Below are 12,969 nucleotides of genomic sequence, written 5' to 3'. Positions count from 1 at the left end.
AGACATTACTTTGCCAACAAAGATCCGTCTAGTCAAGGCTATGGTTTTTCTATAAGTCATGTATGGATGTGAGAGTTGGACTGTGAAGAAGGCTGAGCGCCAAAGAATTGATATTTTTGAACTGTGGTGTTGGAGAAGACTCTTGAGAGTCCCTTGGACTGCAAGGAAATCCAACCAGTCCATTCTGAAGGAGATCAGTCCTGGGATTTCTTTGGAAGGAATGATGCTAAAGCTGAAACTCCAGTACTTTGGCCACCTCATGCAAAGAGTTGACTCATTGGAAAGGACTCTGATGCTGGGAGGGATTGGGGTCAAGAGGAGAAGGGGACAACAGAGGATGAGATGGCTGGATGGCATCACTGACTCGATGGACATGAGTCGGAGTGAACTCCAGGAGTTGGTGATGGACAGGGAGGCCTGGCGTGCTGCAGTTCATGGGGTCGCAAAGAGTTGGACACGACTGAGTGACTGAACTGAACTGAACTGAAAGAGACATTACTATCAATACCATGCGTGAAATTAATTTTTAAAAATCCATAAAAGACAGTTAAGGAATGGTTAAGAGATCTATTGTTGAGGTAGATAATAGATGATATTAAGGAATTATAATTTCTCAAGTCTGATCTTGTAGGAAATGCTCTATATTCTTAGGAAATGCACACTGAATGATGCTTTGGGCTGACATAGCGTGATTTCTGAGGCTAACTTCCCAATGGCTCAGAAAGAAAAATAGAAAAGTTGACTATTAGTTGATCAAATATGGTAGCATGTCAACAACAATTGTTGGATTTGGTGGAGGATAAACACGTGTGCACTGAAATATTTTTTTAGTTTTAAAAAAATTTATTTTCATACATTCTGGGGGAAAGAACCTACTAGAAGGAGGCAGTGGTTACTTACAGACTGGCTGAAGAAGGCAGGGAACTTGACCAATGTGAAGGCCTTCTGAATTGAGTTACAAAGTTCAAGATTGGCCACACAGGGTTGGATGCAAATACTTTCTCAATAAAACAGAATCCAGACGTAGGACCGGATGGGAGATTTGGCAGCATTTCCAATAGAGATAGCATGGGGCAGCTGTAGAAGTCATAAAACTGCCTGGACTCATCTGTGAAGTCAAGAAGAACAGACTCAAGATGGGGAAACATGGGTGTTCCAGTGTTTTCCTTTGAACAGCTGGAGCTAGTCCACCAGAATTGAAAGCCTTACTCCACTGCTCACTAGTCCTAGAACCCTGGGCCAGTTACTTATCTTCTCTGACACCCAGCTCCCTCCACTGGTACTTAACTCTGTTGCACATGAAGATGAACTAGAACCATGTATGGAAAATGCTTAATGTAGGGCATGGCCCCACAGCGAGTGCTCAGTAAATGTTGCTGTCCTTTTCATCACACAGTGGAGAAGGAGCCGGTAAAAGGGAACACTTGTTTGCCATTGACTATAGCAGCAAAAACATCCCAGCCCACATCTCCTGCAACTCTGTTTACAATTGCATGTATGTTCCGGTGATTTAATTTCCTTCTTTTAAGTGAAATTGTGTGGCCCTGGGGTTAGCAGTGATGCTGATGAAGTTAAACAGCGGAGGAGATTAAGCTGCAGCGTGGAAAATAAACACTGAGGTCCCTCCTTCACTGTTTATCTTCAGCGATACCTCATCTTTGCCTGGGTAATTATTCAGCCGACAGTTATCCAGCATCAACTGATAATTCCATTAGCATTACCATTTAAACCCAGCAGCTCTGGCTGTTCAGGGTCTCCTGGCTGCTTGTAAAATCTTAGGGCCTCGTATCGTTTAAGAATTAAAAAGGGAAAATAAATTATTCAGATACATTAAATTTTTCCCTGAACAGACCTTAACTGTTCCTAAAAAAATTTTGCTGCCAAGAATATTATCTGTAGCAATTCAGTGCCAGCTTTAGAATGGACTTGAGGTGGGGGGCGGGGTAACTAGTCAAAGATGACTAGTCCCTGGTGAGCTGGTTTCTAACTGAGGATGAGAAATAGTAGGTACAGGAACATGATTTCTAATGCTTTTGAAATGTTAGAAAGCTTTCTGGCAACAAAACCCAGATCATACATACACGCAGCAGACGTGATGGTGACCCAGAGATTTACCAAAGAAAATAAATGAAGCAAATTTCACGAGAAATTACACTTTTGCTTCCATGATTTAAAATAAGAGTGTCTACTGTTTGATCAGAAGCCCTTCTGTTATGGTCTCAGAGCTGGTTGGTAGTTTTAACAGTGTGTGAGAATAATTAGCAGTAATCTCCTGCGTGTGAGGAGCTTTACAGTTTACAAGGAGCTCCCCTCCACAGTATGGCACTTAATCTTCAAGTCCTCACAATAGCCTTGCCAGTTAGGGTTGTTACTCCTTCCCCTCCACCTCCCCCACAACACACCCCGGTCTCCTTATCACATGAGGCCAGAGAACTTAAATAGATATCTGACGCAGTGTGTCAAATACAGTGGAGGGAGGATTTGAATGGAAGTCTTTGGACTGCAAAGATCCTACGTGGCTTCTTTTTGAGAGAAGGGAAATGTTTATCATTTCATTTTCCTGCGCACAAGAGGTTTCAGGCTTTCTGTCACAGCTAAAGATTTATCTTCTTTCAAAGATAGGAAGTCAGGGTGTCTGCAGAGCACACATTTCCCCCACCAGACCGACCCCGAGATGACCTTTACACTCATCTTCACTATCTGTTAATTCCTCGTGTCTGGGTTCCCACCAAAGTGTTGACAGAATGAATGAATGAGGTGAGATAAAGGATGTGTTGCACAAAGCTGACACATAGTAGGCATTCAAAAAAGCTTCTTTTAATGGAAAAACAATATTTATTTACTAACTCTGGCAGCAGATTTGGTCAGGTAAGAGGTCAAAGGGTTGACTTAATTTAGGTTGGAAGGTTGGCTGGAATTCAATTACCCATAACCCTCTAGTCTCTGCTGCCAGCCATGATGAATGTAAGCCGGCTAAAGCAGGTTGAGATTAGTAACACTGCAATCCTTCGTTTCTGGAGAATGAAGACGTGGGAATTATCTAACAAGCATTCTGAGGCTGGATGAGATTTCTTAGGTTGGAATTATCTTTGTGGATAATTTAGCCTAATAACAGCAGGGCTTGCATTTGGAGACAAAGGGCACGCATGACAAACCTGGGCAATCCTTGCTCCTAGTTTTCCTCACAGTCATACTGGCTTAGTAGCTCCTGCCTGATGTGTGTAAATTCTCATTGAGGGCTGTGGGTGGTTTGGATACAGATCTTTAGAGAATATCTTGCTCTTGGATATTTGGGACATATATTAGGGACAAGAGGCCAATTGAAAATTGAAAAACTGCATCCGTTAAAATAAGAAAAAAATCTATCTTATCATCCATGCTTTCCTTTTTTCCAGTATGGATTTCTCTTCCCAACCTCACCCTGAGGCTTATCTAATTTCATTCCAAGATGGAGAGCCCAGGACCCTGCTACAGGTTTTTGTTTGTTGCTTGTTTGTTTTAATATAAAAGTGTTCTTTTGGAGCTTTTGGAAGATATTTTGAAAATATGGTGATAATAATGTTACCAGCTTGTTTGTTTTTTCATTATCTACTGACTTTATAGAATCTGTTTTCCAAAATTTCCAGTCCTCCTGCCTCTGTCTAGCAACTGTGTAACTTCTGTTAGCAGCTGAGGGAAGCCCAAGAAGAGGGGACATTTATTCTCCCTTTTTGTTATTATTCCAACCTTGCACCTCCATTTCTGTCCAGCCCTGATTTCAGAGTCATAGACTGTCCTGATTTGCATAGCTGGCTTCTGGAGGCAAGTTAAGGAATCATTAAGACACCTACCCTTTGCCCCCTCCTTGGCCCAGTTGCTTAATTAACTTAGTTAAAATGCAGTCCAGGGTTATGAGAGTAATTGCATTTCTGTGTCTTAATAACTTATCTGTTACTATGCAATTGCCCACTTCACTCTAATAAAAAATATATACATGCAATGTGATGTATGGATCTTTAAGCTCACAAAATGAGCTCAAACTTGAAAGAGATCCAGACTACAACACCGTTTATTATTTTTAGAGCATTACCTAGTCATTTTGATTAATTTGCTTGGAATGCTTTTCCCTGCAGCTCCCCAGGGAGGGGGGGGGGGAAGATGGTAAAACATAAATTTCCTTTGGTGACAAGTTCACATCTGTTTAGAACTGTAACATGGCAAATCATTGTGAAATCTTCTAATGGATGCCTGTCCAATGCCAAATAAACCCAGGACCAAAAGCACATAAAGAAATAATTGAAAGACACTGGACTGAATCCAAAAGGCCACGGCTAATGTTTCACCTAATCTCTCTCCTGGTCTCTTCTGCCTGCGGCGGTCGCCCTACCTACAAAATTGGCACTTCAGAGCTTCCTTGCAGCTGCTTCTTGGCTGTTTGCACCCTCTAACCTCCTGGCAGAAGAATGAGATCTACTGTGAAGCCAAAAGCATAAAAGGGGGAAAGATTAGTACTCGAAATAGGAAGGTGGGTCTGTTGGAGGTTACCTCCTGCCTTTTGAAAGGGTTAATTCCCCTTGGATGGCTTAAGGGTTGATCTGGAATGGACTTCAGCCTGCACAGGCCTGGCCCTAGGCCAGGGAGAGGTCCCCAGGTGGCACAGGTCAGGGACAGATAGATCCCAGATCCCTGGACTTCAATTTAGGGGAGGTGGAGTATAAGAGCTGGGAACAAAAGTTAAAAAAAAAAAAAAGCCCATTTTTTTTTCAGTTCTTTATATTTTGGCTCTGTCTCTTGCACTGCTGACTCCTGAACCTTAGAAACTAAGGGTGGGGTTGGGTGGGGCTTAGAGATCTTTTTTTTTTTTTTTCTTTTTTTCTTAAAGGGCAAGAATAGAGAACTCGCCTGAAACATTTACATTTTGCTTGAACTTGATCAGAGTCACAAAGGAAATCATTGAATTATGTCTGGTTGCATCTCTTTGGAACTGGCATTTCAAAGGTGGCATTAACACTGCAGAGAGGAGGAATGGAGGAATTTGAGCTGCAAGATATTTATGATGTTAGTTATGCACAATTTCAACTGGTTTAAGCCAGGCTTTGAGCTTCAAGACAATATGCCTGGAAGTGGCAACAAAACGGTCATTTATTGCTAATAAGGGTTATGTGTGTGTCCTAGGTCATGTCCGACTCTTTGCAACCTCATGGACTGTAGCCTGCCAGGCTTCTCTGTCTATGGGATTCTCCAGGCAAGAATACTGGAGTGGGTTGCCATTCCCTTCTGCAGGGAATATTCCTGATCCAAGGATCAAACCCACGTCTCTTATGTCTCCTGCTTTGGCAGGTGGGTTCTTTACCACTAGTGCCACCTGGGATATGGGAATAAGGGTTATAAGCTTCAGCTATTTTCAAGGGTACATCCTATGTTTGGATACTGTATTCTACACTTCAAAACACACACACACACAGACACACACACACACACACACACACACAAACAAGGGCAAAAAAGTCCACTAACACTCCTTCCTCCCCACTACCCTACAAAAGAATTTTAGCTGGAGTTTCAGCCTCGGAACTTATTTTTTAAACAAGAGAGACACACTATATATTGTAAGAAAACACAATATATGAAAGTTCAAATTTGCCAAATTAAATATAGATAAATACAGCATTTTATAGAAGGATTTGTGATAGGGTCTTTTAAGTACAAAGTCTTTTTCAACTAGGGATTGATGTATATGTTAAACCTTTTAAGATTTGTACAGGAAAGTTGCCCTGTGTAAATATCTTAACATGTAACATTCAGGGTATGGGGTTGAATCCCAACATATGACTGTAGCCTAATTACTCCATTCCTCTGAGCCTCAGTTTCCCCACCTGTAAAATGAAGACAGTATATACCTGCCTCATAAGATTTAATGAACTGTTTGCTATACCACCCAGAAGGTGTTCCATAGCTCTTAGCTTCCTGTGGGTTCTCCTCTGCCTCCCCTGCTCCCTACTGAGACCAAGTGGGGTGGCTGGCAGGGAACAGGAAGAAAATTCAGCCCTTCTTTGTAGCTTTAGATGTTTCAGATTTATGTCATGTAAGATGTGACTTCAAACAAATAGGATCCAGACAGCAATGGCTGTTTCTGCCTTTCTTACATTTATTTTTTAAACAAATACTTCTATAGCATTTACCATGTGATAGGTACATTGTAGACATTTGACAAATACTGACTCATCTAACCTTTACAAAACAACCGTATGAAATGCACACTATTATTATTCCCATTTAACAGTTGAAGAAGCAAAACACAGATTGCTTAAGTAACTGGTCCAAGATCACATAACAGGTAAGTGGCACAGCCAGGATCTAGAGCCAGGCAATCTGGGTCCAGTCTCTCAGTAGGAGTCATGAACATGTTCTTTATGCTCATTAGGAAGCCTTGCTGAGCCCAAAGTAAGCTTGATGAACTACCAAAGCCAGCTTGGCACACTACAAAATAACAGCAGGGCCAAAAGTATCGACGTTGCAAAAGTCTCTGTTGATAAGCTTTGTGTAGCCACACAGATCAGGGACACCTAGATGAAGCTGGCTGAACAAGCAACAGGCTGATTTCCCAGGTCTCTGGCACTCTGCCCATCTCCATTCCCTCCACCTAGAGGGTGCAGCCTCTGCTCAAGTTTCTTTATCCTTCCCCACCCTTTTGGCTCAGTGAATATGATTTTCTAGCTATTGCAGCCAGAGTGGATGGGAGAGTGGCAGAGGAGACATTAAGGTAACCCCCCCCGCAAAAATTTTTTTTTTGTTTGAAATGTTTTAATAACCTTTATTTTTTATGACAAAAGCAATCTATGTTTGTGGCAGATGTTGCAAAGGGGCTGACTCACCTCCATTTCCCACCTCCCTTCTCTCTTCAGCTTTCCAGCTAGCCATAGTCATGTGGCACCAGTCTGGCCAGTGGGACGTAAGTCTGTCCTGGAGTCCCTGGGAAAGCTCTTGTTTTCCTGAGAAAGGCACCAGTCCTTCTGGTCCCACTTTGTACCCTGAAAACACATGTGATGACTGGAGGGGCTGTGGACACATCAAGATCATGAAGGAAAAACTGTAAAAATTTCAGACTTTTGTCCTCACTGTCTTGAGCCACTGAACCCCTGAGTTTGGCTTTTTGTTACTTGTAGCCAAGAGCAATCCTATCTACACAATGTCCCATACAATGTTCTGTATCATGTTCCTTGTAGGAAAGTCAGAAAATCCAGGGGAAAAAAAAGAACAGAGGAAAATATCTACTCTATTCCTACCATCCAGAAATAACCAAAATTTGTATTCCAATACATCAGATCAGATCAGATCAGATCAGTCGCTCAGTCGTGTCTGACTCTTTTCGACCCCCTGAATCGCAGCATGCCAGGCCTCCCTGTCCATCACCAACTCCCAGAGTTCACTCCAACTCACGTCCATCGAGTCAGTGATGCCATCCAGCCATCTCATCCTCTGTCGTCCCCTTCTCCTCCTGTCCCCAATCCCTCCCAGCATCAGAGTCTTTTCCAATGAGTCAACTCTTTGCATGAGGTGGCCAAAGTACTGGAGTTTCAGCTTTAGCATCATTCCTTCCAAAGAAATCACAGGGCTGATCTCCTTCAGAATGGACTGGTTGGATCTCCTTGCAGTCCAAGGGACTCTCTAGAATCTTCTCCAACACCACAGTAAAAAACATCAATTCTTCGGCACTCAGCCTTCTTCACAGTCCAACTCTCACATCCATACATGACCACAGGAAAAACCATAGCCTTGACTAGACAAACCTTTGTTGGCAAAGTAATGTCTCTGCTTTTGAATATGCTATCTAGGTTGGTCATAACTTTCCTTCCAAGGAGTAAGCGTCTTTTAATTGCATGGCTGCAGTCACCATCTGTAGTGATTTTGGAGCCCAGAAAAATAAAGTCTGACACTGTTTTCACTATTTCCCCGTCTATTTCCCATGAAGTGGTGGGAACGGATGCCATGATCTTCATTTTCTGAATGTTGAGCTTTAAGCCAACTTTTTCACTCTCCACTTTCACTTTCATCAAGAGGCTTTTTAGTTCCTCTTCATTTTCTACCATAAGGGTGGTGTCATCTGCATATCTGAGGTTATTGATATTTCTCCTGGCAATCTTGATTCCAGTTTGTGTTTCTTCCAGCCCAGCATTTCTCATGATGTACTCTGCATAAAGTTAAATAAACAGGGTGACAATATACAGCCTTGACGAACTCGTTTTCCTGTTTGGAACCAGTCTGCTGTTCCATGTCCAGTTCTAACTGTTGCTTCCTGACCTGCATACAAATTTCTCAAGAGGCAGATCAGGTGGTCTGGTATTCCCATCTCTTTCAGAATTTCCCACAGTTTATTGTGATCCACACAGTCAAAGGCTTTGGCATAGTCAATAAAGCAGAAATAGATGTTTTTCTGGAACTCTCTTGCTTTTTCCATGATCCGGCGGATGTTGGCAATTTGATCTCTGGTTCCTCTGCCTTTTCTAAAACCAGCTTGAACATCAGGAAGTTCATGGTTCACGTATTGCTGAAGCCTGGCTTGGAGAATTTTGAGCATTATTTTACTAGCGTGTGAGATGAGTGTAATTGTGCGGTAGTTTGAGCATTCTTTGGCATTGCCTTTCTTTGGGATTGGAATGAAAACTGACCTTTTCCAGACCTGTGGCCACTGCTGAGTTTTCCAAATTTGCTGGCATATTGAGTGCAGCACTTTCACAGAATCATCTTTCAGGATTTGGAATAGCTCAACTGGAATTCCATCACCTCCACTAGCTTTGTTCGTAGTGATGCTTTCTAAGGCCCACTTGACTTCACATTCCAGGATGTCTGGCTCTAGGTCAGTGATCACATCATCGTGATTATCTAGGTCGTGGAGATCTTTTTTGTACAGTTCTTCTGTGTATTCTTGCCATGTCTTCTTAATATCTTCTGCTTCTGTTAGGTCCATACCATTTCTGTCCAGTTCTTCAACTTTTCCTCTTATAGTTTTTTTAAAAAATATAGAATAATGCTCTACAAATACTTCTTTGTGATTGATTCTTTTCCTTCCTATGTGCTATGGCCATCTTCCTATGTTAATTTACTTGTTACTGTATAAATGTTCCAAAGTTTACTTAATCAATTCCGTATTGTTGAACATTTGTTATTTCCAATTTTTAACTGGTGCAAATAATGATAGTGGGAACACCTTTGTAGATGCATCTCTTTCTGATGTTTTCTCTTAGGATTATTTCTGTAGGGTAAATTCCCTAAACTGATGTGAATTGCTGAATCAATAACAATGTACAGTTTTTAAGCTTTAGATCAGATCAGATCAGATCAGCTGCTCAGTCGTGTCCGACTCTTTGCGACCCCATGAATCACAGCAAGCCAGGCCTCCCTGTCCATCACTAACTCCCGGAGTTCACCCAGACTCACATTCATCGAGTCAGTGATGCAATCCAGCCATCTCATCCTCTGTCGTCCCCTTCTCCTCTTGCCCCCAGTCCCTCCCAGCATCAGAGTCTTTTCCAATGAGTCAACTCTTCGCATGAGGTGGCCAAAGTACTGGAGTTTCAGCTTTAGCATCATTCCTTCCAAAGAAATCCCAGGGCTGATCTTCTTCAGGATGGACTGGTTGGATCTCCTTGCAGTCCAAGGGACTCTCAAGAGTATTCTCCAACACCACAGTTCAAAAACATCAATTCTTCGGCGCTCAGCCTTCTTCACAGTCCAACACTCACATCCATACATGACCACAGGAAAAACCATAGCCTTGACTAGACGAACCTTTGTTGGCAAAGTAATGTCTCTGCTTTTGAATATGCTATCTAGGTTGGTCATAATTTTCCTTCCAAGGAGTAAGCATCTTTTAATTTCATGGCTGCAGTCACCATCTGTAGTGATTTTGGAGCCCAGAAAAATAAAGTCTGACACTGATTCCCCATCTATTTCCCATGAAGTGATGGGACCGGATACCATGATCTTCGTTTTCTGAATGTTGAGCTTTAAGCCAACTTTTTCACTCTCCACTTTCACTTTCATCAAGAGGCTTTTTAGTTCCCCTTCACTTTCTGCCATAAGGGTGGTGTCATCTGCATATCTGAGGTTATTGACATTTCTCCCGGCAATCTTGATTCCAGCTTGCTTCTTCCAGTCCAGCATTTCTCATGATGTACTCTGCATATAAGTTAAATAAACAGGGTGACAATATACAGCCTTGACGAACTCGTTTTCCTGTTTGGAACCAGTCTGTTGTTCCATGTCCAGTTCTAACTGTTGCTTCCTGACCTGCATACAGGTTTCTCAAGAGGCAGATCAGGTGGTCTGGTATTCCCATCTCTTTCAGAATTTCCCACAGTTTATTGTGATCCACACAGTCAAAGGCTTTGGCATAGTCAAGAAAGCAGAAATAGATGTTTTTCTGGAACTCTCTTGCTTTTTCCATGATCCGGCAGATGTTGGCAATTTGATCTCTGGTTCCTCTGCCTTTTCTAAAACCAACATCAGGAAGTTCACGGTTCATGTATTGCTGAAGCCTGGCTTGGAGAATTTTGAGCATTACTTTACTAGCGTGTGAGATGAGTGTAATTGTGCGGTAGTTTGAGCATTCTTTGGCATTGCCTTTCTTTGGGATTGGAATGAAAACTGACCTTTTCCAGTTCTGTGGCCACTGCTGAGTTTTCCAAATTTGCTGGCATATTGAGTGTAGCACTTTCACAGAATCATCTTTCAGGATTTGGAATAGCTCCACTGGAATGCCATCAACTCCACTAGCTTTGTTCGTAGTGACGCTTTCTAAGGCCCACTTGACTTCACATTCCAGGATGTCTGGCTCTAGGTCAGTGATCACATCATCGTGATTATCTGGGTCATGGAGATCTTTTTTGTATAGTTCTTCTGTGTATTCTTGCCATCTCTTCTTAATATCTTCTGCTTCTGTTAGGTCCATACCATTTCTGTCCTTTATCGAGCCCATCTTTGCATGAAATGTTCCCTTGGTATCTCTAATTTTCTTGAAGAGATCTCTAGTCTTTCCCATTCTGTTGTTTTCCTCTATTTCTTTGCATTGATTGCTGAGGAAGGCTTTCTTATCTCTTCTTGCTCTTCTTTGGAACTCTGCATTCAGATGTTTACATCTTTCCTTTTCTCCTTTGCTTTTCGCTTCTCTTCTTTTCACAGCTATTTGTAAGGCCTCCCCAGACAGCCATTTTGCTTTTTTGCATTTCTTTTCCATGGGGATGGTCTTGATCCCTGTCTCCTATACAATGTCACGAACCTCATTCCATAGTTCATCAGGCACTGTATCAGATCTAGGCCCTTAAATCTATTTCTCACTTCCACTGTATAATCATAAGGGATTTGATTTAGGTCGTACCTGAATGGTCTAGTGGTTTTCCCTACTTTCTTCAATTTAAGTCTGAATTTGGCAATAAGGAGTTCATGGTCTGAGCCACAGTCAGCTCCTGGTCTTGTTTTTTGCTGACTGTATAGAGCTTCTCCATATTTGGCTGCAAAGAATATAATCAATCTGATTTCAGTGTTGACCATCTGGTGATGTCCATGTATAGAGTCTTCTCTTGTGTTGTTGGAAGAGGGTGTTTGTTACGACCAGTGCATTTTCTTGGCAAAGCTTTATATACCTATAGATAAAATGCCCTTCAGAAATGCTTCCCTAAATTTTATTATTTCACTTGTAGTGTGTGCCTTTCCCCTATATCACTGTCAATACTGGGGATTATCATCTTTAAAAAAGCCGTCTGTCAGTTTAATAGACTGTTTATAGACTAATTTATTTTAATTTAATAATTAAGTTTGACATACTTTCATGACTGTATCTGCCATTTCTAATTCTATTAATCACCAGTTATGCGCAGAACATGGGGCTAGTTTGCATATAATTTTTAATTCTCCCTAATCCATTATCTTTGATTTTGTGAGTAAGTAAACTACAGCTCAGAGAGATTGAATAACTTGCTTAAAATCATATAACTAGTAAGAGATCAAACTGGGTTTCATAACTAGGGCTTCTTGACTCCAAAGCAGCTACTGTAATAGATAATGGGGTAGTGGCACTGTGTAAGCTCTCAAGTGCTAGCTGGATCAGCCAGAAACCAGTAGGAAAGAGGTGGCGCTCTATAAGGGATAACTGGGGAGAATTGTTTACAGGGATGTGGGGAGGGTTAAGGGACTGGAGAAGACTGTTGAGAGTCGCTTGGACAGCAAGGAGATCAAACCAGTCAATCCTAAAGGAAATCAACCCTGAATATTCATTGGAAGGACTAATGCTGAAGCTGAAGATCCAATACTTTGGCCACCTGATGCAAAGAGCTGACTCATTGGTAAAGACTGATGCTGGGAAAGATTGAAGGCAAGACGAGAAGGGGGCAACAAGGGATGAGATGGTTGGATGGCATCACTGACTCAATGGACACGAGTTCGAGCAAGTTCTGGGAGATGGTGAAGGATAAGGAAACCTGGCCTGGTGTGCTGCAGTTCGTGGGGTCTCAAAGAGTCAGACATGGCTTAGTGACTGAACAACAGCAACAGGGGCTGATCAAGTACCAAGAGATTATCAACAAATGGAAGTCACAGTCACCCCAGGTCTGAAAGGGCAGAAAGAAAAGCTCTTATGGGGATCTGGTGATATCTGTGGCTGGGGAAGAGTGGCTACCTGACAAGAGCCCTGCTCACTGATAGAGAAGCCCAGGCATTGCCAAAGCTCAGAGCAGGGGGGACGCAACTCTACACCCAACTCTCATCTTCTGCTGGGGACACACTTTAACTGAATCTGACCGGAAGCCAAAGGACAAGAAATCCTGGATGAATCATGCAAGAAAACCAACCTCTGAGACACATGACAAGGGAAAGGAGGGTGGAGAATGGGGCAGGTTGGCTCTGTATTATCTTCAGAAGAGCAGAACAATATTACCCTGCAACTTAACAACCATGTACATGTGTGCTCAGTCGCTTTAGTCGTGTCTGACTCTT

The sequence above is a fragment of the Bubalus bubalis genome, chromosome 7 (genome assembly GCF_019923935.1).
Source record: "Bubalus bubalis isolate 160015118507 breed Murrah chromosome 7, NDDB_SH_1, whole genome shotgun sequence".
Lineage (NCBI taxonomy): Eukaryota > Metazoa > Chordata > Mammalia > Artiodactyla > Bovidae > Bubalus > Bubalus bubalis.
Note: the sequence above shows the minus strand (reverse complement) of the source record.